Genomic DNA, 14,262 nt, shown 5'->3' on the forward strand with positions numbered 1-14,262 from the left:
TTACTTTGGCGTTCTATATTCAAGTTGTATATGACACTGTCCAGGAGGCATTTGTATTTACAATTAGTTTCCTTTATGATTTACTGCAGCTGATTCCTTCCAAATCCCACTTAGGTAACTGTGTTTATAAGTCTAACAGCCCGCCTGCCAATGAAGGCGTGTTTGAACGTAAGCTTATCGTCCCTTAAAAATTACTGATGGGCATCTTCTATTCTTAGTCGAATTTTGCGTAAATCCTAAACTACCTTCGCCCATTGTAAAATTTGTTCGCATGGCCCCCAGCCATTGATTCTGTTGTCCTGTATCTGTCCTAATATTATCAAAGTTTTTTTAGTAGTGAAATAATATTCACTTAAGATTGATCATTGTTCCTGTAAGCTGGTACCTAGTGGCGAGGCATCTCGTTCCTTAATGAAATTTGTATGGATAATTTAATTACTTGAAAGGGCTTCGGCTTGGTAAGCATTTATCATTGGACCTTAAGCTATTTGTCCAGTTACTAAGTGTAGTTATTTGTTTCATCAGCTGAAGTTCTTGAGCTGTAATTGTATGTTAATGAGCAAAGCTGTATACCAATTAATAATTCCTGCTGCAACTACATAGTATTTTAAAATATTTTGATAAGAAAAGGAGATTTTACTTTGTGTCCGCCAAGATGTGGTGAATTTTATTTATTTACTTATTTTTTTTCGTAATTATCGCTTGACATCCATGCATTTTAAGAATTACATTTATTGATGTTTTGAGCCTTAGGTTTGACAGTATTATTTACCAGTCATCAGTGCTAACACAATGAAATTGAGTATTTTGATAATTGTAAGTGGTGTTCAATTACTTCTTTATAATAAACTAATGTTTAGGTTGTAAAATTTCGTTACCTCAGCACCACACCTCTCGCCAACCAGCTCCAAAGTAATGAAGTTTGTTTTGCAGGGGCAACAGATGCACTGGATACAATTGACGGAAGGTTGAGATGTATAGAGGAGGGGATGTACAGAGAGAGTAGGCAGAAGGGAATGGACCAGGGAGAGAGAGAGAGAGAGAGAGAGAAGGCAGGATGGGATGCATAGGGTACGGGGAGGAAGGAGTAGGTGGGAAGGTTGAGGAGTCAGGAGGAGATTGGAAGAGAGATGGGGGCAGCAGGCAATGGATGAAGAGAGTTTGGGGGCAGGAGTAGATGGACAGAGAGAGGGGAGAGGAGGAGATGAGCAGAGAGAAGGGCATTAGCAGATGGACAGAGAGAAGGTTGGAGGAGATGGACAAGGGGAGAGGAGAGGAAGAGAGAGACAGAGAGAGGGGGATGAGTATTCGTACAGAGAAGGGGTGGAGGAAATATAGAGGGGGACGGAGAGAGAGAGGAGCAAAAGGTGAAAAGTGAGAGTGTTTTGAATGTATATGTGGGTCTAGGGATAGCGTCTTTGATTAGTAACCAAAACGTCCTCAGTCCTGGGTTAAGAATCCCTCCACTGTTGAATTTTGACTAATAATCAGCATTGTAGATGAAGATGAAGATGAAATGTAGATGAAGATGTAGATGAAGATGAAATGGGAGATACGATACTGCGTGAAGAGTTTGACAGAGCACTGAAAGACCTGAGTCGAAACAAGGCCCCGGGAGTAGACAACATTCCATTAGAACTACTGACGGCCTTGGGAGAGTCAGTCCTGACAAAACTCTACCATCTGCTGAGCAAGACGTATGAGATAGGCGAACTATCAGTTTAATAAGTCACAGCTGCAAAATACTAACGCGAATTCTTTACAGACGAATGGAAAAACTAGTAGAAGCCGACCTTGGGGAAGATCAGTTTGGATTCCGTAGAAATATTGGAACACGCGAGGCAATACTGACTTTACGACTTATCTTAGAAGAAAGATTAAGGAAAGGCAAACCTACGTTTCTAGCATTTGTAGACTTAGAGGAAGCTTTTGACGATGTTGACTGGAATACTCTCTTTCAAATTCTAAAGGTGGCAGGGGTAAAATACAGGGAGCGAAAGGCTATTTACAATTTTTACGGAAACCAGATGGCAGTTATAAGAGTTGAGGGGCATGAAAGGGAAGCAGTGGTTGGGAAGGGAGTGAGTCAGGGTTGTAGCCTCTCCCCAATGTTATTCAATCTGTATATTGAGCAAGCAGTAAAGGAAACAAAAGAAAAATTCGGAGTAGGTATTAAAATCCATGGAGAAGAAATAAAAACTTTGAGGTTCGCCGATGACATTGTGATTCTGTCAGAGATACCAAAGGATTTGTAAGAGCAGTTGAACGGAATGGACAGTGTCTTGAAAGGAGGATATAAGATGAACATCAACAAAAGCAAAACGAGGATAATGGAATGTAGTCGAATTTAGTCGGGTGATGCTGAGGGAATTAGATTGGGAAATGAGACACTTAAAGTAGTAAAGGAGTTTTGCTATTTGGGGAGCAAAATAACTGATGATGGTCAAAGTAGAGAGGATATAAAATGTAGACTGGCAATGGCAAGGAAAGCGTTTCTGAAGAAGAGAAATTTGTTAACATCGAGTATAGATTTAAGTGTCAGGAAGTCGTTTCTGAAAGTGTTTGTATGGAGTGTAGCCATGTATGGAAGTAAAACATGGACAATAAATAGTTTGGACAGGAAGAGAATAGAAGCTTTCGAAATGTGGTGCTACAGAAGAATGTTGAAGATTAGGTGGGTAGATCACGTAACTAATGAGGAGGTATTGAATGGGATTGGGGAGAAGAAAAGTTTGTGGCACAACTTGACTAGAAGAAGGGATCGGTTGGTAGGACATGTCCTGAGGCATCAAGGGATCACAAATTTAGCATTGGAGGGCAGCATGGAGGGTAAAAATCGTAGAGGGAGACCAAGAGATGAATACACTAAGCAGATTCAGAAGGATGTAGGTTGCAGTAGGTACTGGGAGATGAAGGAGCTTGCACAGGATAGATTAGCATGGAGAGCTGCATCAAACCAGTCTCAGGACTGAAGACCACAACAACAACAACAATCAGCATTGGCGGCCGAAGACTTGCGGCGTAAGAAGTTATGCTCATTCTGCCATCGGCCTTGTCAAAGAGGACAGAGCAGCAACAGAGGTTCAGAGCAGTCTATTGTGCTAGGGGTGGGAAACTGCCCTTAAAGGCGGGAGAATCAGCAATGATCAACGGCATGAGGATGCAGAATGCAATGGAAACCACTGCATTAAAGACACGTAACGTGTATCCACAGGACAAGTGGCCTGCTATAGAGTGTCATGATGATCTCTCCATTGACAAAAGATTCCGGTATAGTCCCCCATTCGGATTTCTGGAAGGGGACTACCAAGGGGGAGATGACCATGAGAAAAAGATAGAATAATCAACGAAGGGATAACGTTCTACGTGTCGCGGCGTGGAATTTCAGAAGCTTGAACGTGGTAGGGAACTAGAAAATTCTTAGAAGGGAAACGCAATGTTCAATCTAGATGTAGTAGGGGTCAGTGAAGTGAAATGGAAAGAAGACAACAATTTCTGGTCAGATGAGTATAGGGTAATATCAACAGCAGCAGAAAGTGGTGTAACGGGAGTAGGATTAGTTATGAATAGGAAGGTAGGGCAGAGAGTGTGTTACTGTGAACAATTCAGTGATAGGGTTGTTCTTATCAGAATCGACAGCAAACCAACCCCAACAACGATAGTTCAGGTATACATGCCGACGTCGCAAGCTGAAGATGAAGGGACAGAGAAAGTATATGAGGATACTGAAAGGGTAATACAGTACGTAAAGGGAGATGGAAATCTAATAGTCATGGGGGACTGGAATTCAGTTGTAGGGGAGGGAGTAGAAGAAAAGGTTACAGGAGAATATGGGCCTGGGGAAGGAATGAGAGAGGAGAAAGACTAATTGAGTTCTTTAATAAATTTCAGCTAGTAATAGGGAATACTCTTTTCAATACTCATAAGAGGAGAGATGGAAATCTAATAGTCATGGGGGACTGGAATTCAGTTGTAGGGGAAGGAGCAGAAGAAAAGGTTACAGGAGAATATGGGCCTGGGGAAGGAATGAGAGAGGAGAAGGACTAATTGAGTTCTTTAATAAACTTCAGCTAGTAATAGGGAATACTCTGTTCAATACTCATAAGAGGAGAGATGGAAATCTAATAGTCATGGGGGACTGGAATTCAGTTGTAGGGGAAGGAGCAGAAGAAAAGGTTACAGGAGAATATGGGCCTGGGGAAGGAATGAGAGAGGAGAAGGACTAATTGAGTTCTTTAATAAACTTCAGCTAGTAATAGGGAATACTCTGTTCAATACTCACAAGAGAAGGGGACATTCTTGGAAAAGGATGAGGGATACGGGAAGATTTCAGTTATATTAAATCATGGTCAGACAGAGATTCCGAAATCAGATACTAGATTGTAAGGTTTACCCAGGGGCAGATGTAGACTCAGATCACAATGAAGCAGTGATGAAGAGTAGGCTGAAGTTTGAGACATTAGTCAGGAAGAATCAATAAGCAAAGAAGTGGGATACGGAAGTGCTAAGGAATGACAAGATACGCTGGAAGTTCTCTAAGGCTATAGATACAGCATTAAGGAATAGATCAGTAGACAGTGCGGTTGAATAGGAATGGACATCTCTGAAAAGGACCCTCACAGAAGTTGGAAGCAGAAGGTAGGTACAAAGAAGGTAACTGCGAAGAAACCATGGGTAGTACAAGAAATGCTTCATCTAATCGATGAAAGGAGGAAGTACAAAAATGTTCCGGGAAACTCAGGAATACAGAAATATAAGTCGCCGAGGAATGGAATATATAGGAAGTGCAGGAAAACTAAGACGAAACGGCTGTATCAAAAACGTGAGGAAATCGAAAACGAAATGATTGTCAGAAGGACTTGGCTCAGCATACAGGAAAGTCAAAACAACATTCAGTGACATTAAAAGCAAGGGTGGTAACATTAAGAGTGCAATGGGAATTCCACTGTTAAATGCAGAGGAGAGAGTGGATAGGCGGAAAGAATACACTGAAAGCGTCTATAAGGGGGAAGATTTGACTGATGCGATAGAATAAGAAACAAGAGTTGATTTAGAAGTGAGGGGGGGATCCAGTATTAGAGTCAGAATTTAAAAGAGCTTTGGAGGACTTAAGATCAAATGAGGAAGAGAGATAGACAACATTCCATCAGAAATTCTAAAATCATTGGAGGAAGTGGCAACAAGACAACTATTGATGGCTGGAATGTATGAATCTGACGACATACCATCTGGCTGCGGAAAAATATCATCCACACAATTCCGAAGACTGCAAGACTTGACAACTGCGGGAATCATCATACAATCAGCTTAACAGCTCATGCATCAAAGTTACGTACACGAGCATCCAAGTTGCTGACAAGAATAATATACAGAAGGATGGAAAAGAAAATTGAGAATGTGCTAGATGACCAGCAGTTTGGCTTTAGAAAAGGTTAAGGCACAAGACAGGTATTTCTGATGTTGCAGTTGATAATGAGAGCAACACTAAAAAAAAATCAAGACACTTTTATAGGATTTGTCGACATGGAAAAAGTGCTCAGCAATGTAAAATGGTACAAGATGTTGGAAATAGGAGTAACATAAAGGGAGAGAGGAATAATACACAATACGTATAAGAGACAGGAGGGAATAATGAGAGTGGACGACCAAGAACGAAGTGCTTGGATTAAAAAGGGTGTAAGACAGGGATGTAGTCTTTCGCCCCTGCTGTTCAATCTGTACATCGAAGAAGCAATAACGGAAATAAAAGAAAGGTTCAAGAGTGGAATTAAAATTCAGGTTGAAAGGATATCAGTGATACGAATCCCCAATGATATTGCTATGCTGAATGAAAGTGAAGAAGATTAATGATCTGCTGAATAGAATGAACACTCTAATGAGTACAGAATACGGTTTGAGAGTAAATCGAAGAAAGATGAAAGTAATGAGAACTTAACATCAGGATTGATGGTCATGAAGTGGATGAAGTTAAAGAATTCTGGTACCTAGGCAGTAAAATAACCAATTATGGACGGAGCAACATCAAAACCAGACTAGCCATTGCAAAAAGAACATTCCTAGCCAAGAGAATCGAACATAGGCCTTAGGTCGAGGAAGAAATTTCTTAGAAAGTACGTCTGGAGTACAGCATTGTTTGGGAATGAAACATGGATTGTGGGAAAACTAGAACAGAAGAGAATCTAAGTATTCGGGATGTGGCGCTACAGACTGATGTTGAAACTTATGTGGACTTACAAGGTAAGGAATGAGGAGGTTCTGTGCAGAACTGGAGAGGGAAGGAGTATGTGGGAAACACTGATAAAGAGAAGGGACAGGATGATAGGACATCTGTTAAGACATGATGGAATGACTTCCATGGTACTAGAGGGAGCTGTAGAGGGCAAAAACTGTAGAGGAAGACAGAGATTGGAATACACCCAGCCAATAATTGCGGACGTGGGTTGTAAGTGCTACTCTGAGATGAAGAAGTTGGCACAGGAGAGGAATTCAATTTGTGTCATGTGGCATCAAACCAATCAGAAGACTGATGACCCAAAAAAAAAAATTGGGGGGAAAGCTGCAGGTAAAAGGCTAGTATATGTATATATATAAAGCAGTATGTATGAATGTATGTTGGTATGTATGTATGTATGTATTACATACACCCATTATCTTCTCCAAAGCCCCAGGATTGATTTCAACCAAATTTGACACAAATGGCAAACGTCACAAGTATCAAAACTCTGAGGCTTATAGCCTCGTAGCTCCAATGAGGGTGGAGATAGGACAGCCACATAGGCTGCCCTGCACCAAAGACATGTTGTGTGGAAATAGTGGTGGCTTGCCTTGTCGTCCTGTTTTGTAGAGGCAACGCATGAGGATGGGCACAGATGAGGGAAGGTTTAAATGTACAGATGAGGAGATGGGCAGAGAGAGGGGGCAGGAGGAAGAGGATAAGGAGAGAGGGGCAGGACGAGGTGAACAGGGAGAGGAGATGTATAGGGAGAGACGTGGAGGAGAAAGTGGATGGGGACAGGGGACAGGAAGAGATGGATAGCGCGAGGATGCAGGAGGGGATGGAAAAAGATATGGCGACAGGATGATACAGATATAAGGGATGGGGAGGAGAGCAGAGAGGGTGAAGGAGGAGATTGGCTGACAGAGAGAAGGTGTAATGGGCACAGAGAGACAGAGAGAGAGAGAGAGAGAGAGGTAATATGAGATGGACAGAGGAAGTGGGGAGGACAACATGGACACACACACACACAGACAGAGAGAGAGAGAGAGAGAGAGAGAGGGCACAATAGGCGTGTTGTGCAGACAGTGTTGGCCTTGACTTGCCATTGTTAGATGTGCGTATGTGGGTACGGACAGGGCTGAGCAGAGAGAGGTGGTGGAGGAGAAGGATAGTGGGAGAGGGGCAGGATGAAATGTGCGGAGAAAGAAGGGAGGAGAAGATGGATAGGCAGCGAAGGAGAGGAGGTGATGGACAAACAAAGGGGGGAGGAAGAGATGTGCAGTATTTGTGCCTAATATGTAAGCGATCGAACCCGCGGGCAAAAGGCCAGTATTTATATGCGAGTCTCACAGTGTCAATCCATCAGGCACCACCCGACTGTGGTCCCCTTGCCACTGGTCCGTTTGTCTCCACCGTTAAGTATATCCTTCAGAGTTGATGTTACAAGAGCTAAAAGCAATCCGAGGCTCTGACGTTATGATTAGAGACATTTCAGCCATAATTATCACACCACATGCTTCGTGTGTGTTGTTTCCGAGCTACTTGATCGAGAAGTAGTGGCTCTTCTCGTAAACTGACATACGGCCGGCAGAGCGGTGTGCTGACCACGTATCCTTGACGTCAGTCCGTTGTAGAATTATGGAACATGTTTTATGCTAAAGAATTATGAAGTTTTTGGAAAATGCACATGTCCTCTACAAAAATCAACGTGGATTCTGCAAACAGAGATCCTGCGAAACTCAGCTCGCTCTGTCCCTCCATGAGATCCACAGCGCAGTGGACAGCGGCGATCAATTTGATGGCTTGTTCCATGATTTCAGTAAGGCATTTGACACCTTCCCGCATTGCTGTTTAATGAAAAAATACGAGCTTACGGAGTATCGGAGCAGACGTGCGATTGAATTCAGGACTTTCTTGCAGACAGGACTCAAGAAGTCGCTCTTGACGGAACAGAATCGACGATGTAAAGGTAACATTCGGAGTACCAAAGGGGAGTGTAATAGGACTGCTGCTGTTTACATATAGGATCTAGTAGAAAGCGTCGGATGCTCTTTAAGGCTATTTGCAGATCATGCAGTTGTCTATACTAAAGTCGCAACGCCTGAAGACAGTAAGAATTTGCAGAGCGAACTTCAGAGAACTGATGGATGGTGCAGGCTCTGGCAGTTGACCCTGAATGTAAATATATGTAACATATGGCATACACATCACAAACAGGTGGAGGCAGCGTCTGCTGTAAAACAGCTAGGCGTAATTATCCAGAGGGACTTTAAGTGGAATGACCACATAAAACAGATAATGGGAGAAGCAGACACCAGACTCATATTCGTCGGAAGTATCTTAAGGAAATGTAACTCACTCACGAAAGAAGTGGCCTATAAGGCGCTTGTTCGCCCGATTCTTATTGTTCAGCTATCTGGGATCCCTATCAGGTAGGAATGATAGAAGAAATTGATAAGATCCAACGAAGAGCGGCGCCTTTCGTCACGGGATCGTTTAGCTGGCGAGAGAGCGAAACGGAGATGCTAAACAAACTCCACTGTCAGACGTTATAAGAGAGGAATAAGGGAAATCAGAGCTAGTACGGAAAGATATAGATGTTCGTCCTTTCCGTGCTCTATACGAGATTGGAATTATAGAGAATTGTGAAGGTGGTTCAATGAACCCTCTGCAGGCACTTAAATGTGATTTGCAGAGTATCCATGTAGATGTAGATGTAAAGGCGTTGTGCATCACGGAGAGATTTGCTATTGACATTTCAAGAGAGCGCTTTGCAGGAGGAGTCAGACAATATATTACTTCCCCCCACATACATCTCGCGTATTGACCACGTGGAGAAAATACGAGAAATTAGAGCCAATACAGAGGCTTACCGACAATCATTCTTCCCACGCATTATTCGCGAGTGGAACATGGTTGGAGGGATCATATAGTTGTACCGAAAGTACCCTCCGCCACACACCATTAGGTGGCTTGCGGAGTGTAATGTAGATGTAGATGCAGATGGCCCTCCAGTTCCGCATCCAGTGACGGCCGGGGCTGAGGATGACACGGCGGGCGGTCGGTACCGTTGGGCCTTCATGGCCTGTTCGGGCGGAGTTCAGTTTCTTTTATTCCTATATTTGTGTTACATATGAATAAAAGCCAGTGTTCTTACGTTAGTGGCAGGCTGTCACCATTGACAAAGAGAGGTGCATCACACAGTTAAGAAGATCGCGCCGTCATTCCACTTGTAAGTGTATACGGCAGATTACGTTGTAAGCTCTTCTTGTTTCTGCCCTCACTATGTTTCGGTTGTTCTTCGTGAGAAACCGTGTTTCACAGTTCGTCCTAATCGTCTTGATTTCAACGTGCTGGGTACTGGAAAGTTGTCACGGGAAAACTGTTCTCTGAAGTGGAAACAAAACCCGTCGGTCTAATTTTGCGTTCTTCGCTGAATCACACGGGAGCGAGTATCACGCGGTAAATACCAGTGACACGTCCAACCACTGTTTACCATAACCTTAACCGCATTCAAGAACACCACACTTCAGGTAGAGACATGATTACCATTAAGTTTCTTGGTATTTCCTGCCTTCCGTGCCCTGATGCTAATTAGGTTCGAAAGAAATTGCCACATTAAAAAACTGTGTGAGGGAGACGCACGCACCTTTTGTTATGCGACAAACAGAATGTAGTGGCGTGTTGGTTAAATGTCGAACTTGCATTCCAGGGAAAACCGTCCTAAATTCTAGTTTATTCACTTGTCTTCACTTCCTCGCAGGTTTCCTGAAACACATCAGTTGAATTCCTGGACGTTTACATCAACGCCGGTAGTTGTATTCTTGGCAGCCTCGTCCATTAAAGAAAATGCCTGTATCTAACAGCCTCTTCGACAACGATACGTGAAGTATGAAAAAAAGTAGAAGTATAATTCTGGGTCGCATTGTAATACATGAACCACAAAGCTGCTAAAATATGTGTCTTTCTGCACCCAGTTTCGACATTACGTCATCATCTAGCAGAAGCAGAACAGTAAAAATTTTAGCAGCTTTGTGGTGGTTATACATTACAGTGGTATTTATAAAAGCAGTGGAGTACTACTGTTCTTGTGTCATCATTCTTCTGACTGGTTTGACGTGGGCCGCCACGAATTCTTTCCTGTGTCAGCCTCTTGCTCTCAGAGTAGCGTTTGCAGCCTACGCCCTCAATTATATTTTCGATGTATTCCAAACTCTAACTTCCTATACAGTTTTTACCTTTTACAGCTCCATCTTCTACTTTAGAGGTTATTTCCTGATGTAGAGAAAGTTACTTCTTGACGTCGTAATACTTGCCCTATGATCCTATTTGTTGTCAGTAGCCGGCCGCGGTGGTCTAGCGGTTCTGGGCGCTCAGTCCGGAACCGCGCGACTGCTACGGTCACAGGTTCGAATCCTGCCTCGGGCATGGATGTGTGTGATGTCCTTAGGTTAGTTAGGTTTATGTAGTTCTAAGTTTTAGGGGACTGATGACCACAGATGTTTAGTCCCATAGTGCTCAGAGCCATCTGAACCATTTTTTGTTGTCAGTATTTTCCATATGTTCCTTTCACCCATTCTGCGGAGAATCTTCTCGTCCCTTTCGTTATCAGTTCACCTAATTTTCAACATTCTTCTGTTGCAACACATCTCGAGTGCTTCGATTCTCTTCTGCTCTGGTTTGCGCGCAGTTCCTGATTCACTGCAATACAATGCTGTGCTCCAAAAGTACTTTCTCAGAAATTTCTTCCACTATAAATAAGATGATCTCTGTGTTCTGTACAATCCCAATTGTCAGTAGGAACGCGCAGCCCAACTGCCCCCCTCGTTATAGGCAAGTACACCTGCAGCTACATGAAAACTGAATTTATGGACCATAGCCTAGAATTTTTTTAACGACCAGTCAGGAGGCATGGGAGAGAGTCCATGTCAATGCCTCCCGGTCTGCCTTCTTGTAAATAAGAGTGCCTCTGTCTCTCTGTTAATCCACATTTGCGCTGATAATATCACTGTTCCTTTCGAATATCTTTTAACTTTTGCCACCCAACTCCTGTCGCTCACGCGACTGACAAGTGTTGTAACTACAGCCTTCTTTCAGGGCTCTGTTGGAAACCACAAACTGCAATAAACGCAAACATTTCTTAGTGTTTAACTATTTATGACTTCCAGTGTCCCCTGGCAACCACTTAATCCATCCGCCCAAACCCCTCTCGCCGTACTGTACAGTTTAACCCGCTGGACGACTTCAGTTTCACGAACATTGTCGTCGAATGATATAATCGTGTTCGTCAGTTGTTGCTGGTACTCGAACTAGATAATGAGGTATTGCTGGCAACGCGATGCCCGAGTTCGAATGACAGCGCCATCCCTGATTGTTGTTGCCGTTATATCTCTGGATTAACAGTGGAACGTGAGCGCACTGAAGAGTCGACCTTTCTTCCAGCAAATCTTTTCTAGTTTGAGAAAGGCTGATGTGGATCCCATGCACTCTATACTAAAAATATACTGTTGAAATACTGTTTTGTCGTAATCAGTGTTACGTAAAGTAAGCATCGCGCTCCTAGTAATACTTCTGGAACGAAAGATTTTCCCTCGCTTCGTTGAGTCTTTCATCACCTGGCAGGTAAGTAAGTTCAATTTCATCACTTACGATGTTCTCTTTCCCACAGTGGAAATCAACGTATGCATATTTTAGCATTTATAAAAAACCTAATACCCAAATAGATTTTTTCTTTCCACGAGAAAGATTTCAAAGCAAATTTTCTGTAGTTAGTGCAAAAAATCTGATACTCGCATGAGATGGAGTGACGTACTTCCAGCATGACCACACAAAGCCACTCCCGATACTCTGATCGTTTTGCAATTCCATAACTATACGCAATTTCATAGAACCACCGTGCCGTCGAATTCCTCTTTCTTCCATAGTACAAAAGTCCTGAGCCACGTTTACGGTTCTCAACTAATCACGGGCGATTAATGGCCGTAGGCTGTGATTGGGACCTCACAAAGCGAAAGACGCACATATCGAGGAATCTATAGAGCAACGAATTAACTGAACTTATTGGTGATGTTAGACAATCTAGGTGGCTGTACCATTTACGTTCTGGATATGAGAAGCGCCATCTGGAAGACGAACACGATCACTAAAAGCGTCACTTCAAGTAACTAAATTCCTGTGCCCCTCTAGTTTTGTTCGTAATTACAGTGTATTTATTGATGTCTAATTGTTCAAAAAGGGATATGATCAATAAAATACTTTTAAGTATGGTGTAATCTCGGTCATCTGGCCTTCATTAATCCGAATCTTTAGTTCATCCGGACATTTTTTTTCAATACAGCAGTTGTACATCGTTTGATATTCCGCAAATAATAACGACAACAGTAGACGACGGCAACTATAAAATTTTTATCCAACCAAGCGGGTCCTGGTTCAGTGTCACTGAACAAGTTAACATTGAGTGGTACAGTAATGTATAGCCTTCCCCTTCTGGGGTGTAAAATAACATCGAAGAAACTTTAGATGCACTGCATTTGATGGATGGAGGAGAACTGTTGAAAAACACTGCTGTAGAATTTGATGCCGGAACAACAATGGAGTGCTATTGGCTTTTGTTGCAAAATTATAACAAAGAACAGTTTAAAGCGTCACGACTTAACCAAAAAAGGAAAAAATGAGTTGCTACATGGCACACTTTTCATGTGCCGTAGTGCAAAGAGAGCTAGAAGTGACGTTCCAATTTCAGGCCCAACACTGCGGAAAAAATGGTAAGCTTAAGCAATAAACTTTCTAATCATGATCCTAACTTCACACCCAGCTAAGGTTGGTGAGAAATGTGACAAGGTTGACATATAATTGCCAGCTGTAAGCGACTGACGACGTGACACTCAGTCTAAATAAATTATGACACATACAGATGGAACAATAGAGCTGGACTTTTGGTTTATTTGAACAGCAGGTGGAAACAACTTCGGTAGAACTAATGTTGATGGAAAGCCTGCGTGATCGTGCTGCACATAAACGAAATACAAGTGTGGGTCAAAATTAACTTACGGATTATTTTAGTGTATAAAACTAAGTGTTTTTTCAATATCTGGTATAACTTAGTGTGAAAATAATTTATAATTTTTGTAATTACGTGAAAATAAATTTAAGGTGTGTGTTCATGTCATTTATCTCATTTTTTTCTGACTTTGAAGATTATGAGGATTTTCGACAATCCAGATCACCTACATCTACATCCACGTACATAATTCGCAAGCCACCATATGGTGCGTGGTAGAGGGCACATCGTACCACTACTAGCCATTTACTTTCCTGGTCCACTCGCAAGCAGAGCGAGTGAAAAACGAATGCCTATATGCCTCCGTATGAGCCATAATTTGTATTACACTCGTTACGCGAGATATTTGTTGGCGGCTGTAGAGTCGTTTTGCAGTCAACTTCAAATACTGGTTCTCTAAATTTTCTCAATAGTGTTTCTCGACAAGAACGTCATCTTCCAAAATGTTCAATTGTCTGTGAAATCTTATGGGACTTAACTGCTAAGTTCATCAGTCCCTAAGCTTACACACTACTTAACCTAAATTATCCTAAGGACAAACACACACACCCATGCCCGAGGAAGGACTCGAACATCCGCCAGGACCAGCCGCACAGTCCATGACTGCAGCGCCCTAGATCGCTCGGCTAATCCCGCACGGCGTCGTCTTCCCTCCAGGGTTTCCCATTTGAGTTCCCGAAACATTTCCGTAACACGTGTCTTCGATCCCTCCTCATACCAAATCTAGCAGCCCGGCACTGAATTGCTTCGATGTCCTCCTTTAAACACTCGAGCAGTATTCAAGAATTGGTCACATTACTGTTCTATATGTGATCTTCTTTACAGATGAGCCAACCACATTTTCGTAAAGTTCTCAATAAACCACAATCCTCAGATGTTCGTTCCATTTCATATTATTTTGCAACGTTACGCCTAGGTATTCCATCGGCATGACTGTGTCAAGCAGCGTACTACTAATGCTGTATTCGAATATTTCCGGGACTCT

The 14,262-nt window shown here is 42.6% G+C and overlaps 1 protein-coding gene across 1 annotated transcript in view; it reads right to left on the reverse strand.

Annotated features, from left to right (window-relative positions):
• Nucleotides 1-14,262, reverse strand: part of LOC124592796 — a 687,654-nt gene that overhangs the window by 184,433 nt on the left and 488,959 nt on the right. The window lies entirely within an intron of this gene.

Source organism: Schistocerca americana, chromosome 2 (genome assembly GCF_021461395.2).
Source record: "Schistocerca americana isolate TAMUIC-IGC-003095 chromosome 2, iqSchAmer2.1, whole genome shotgun sequence".
In the NCBI taxonomy this organism is placed as follows: Eukaryota; Metazoa; Arthropoda; class Insecta; order Orthoptera; family Acrididae; genus Schistocerca; species Schistocerca americana.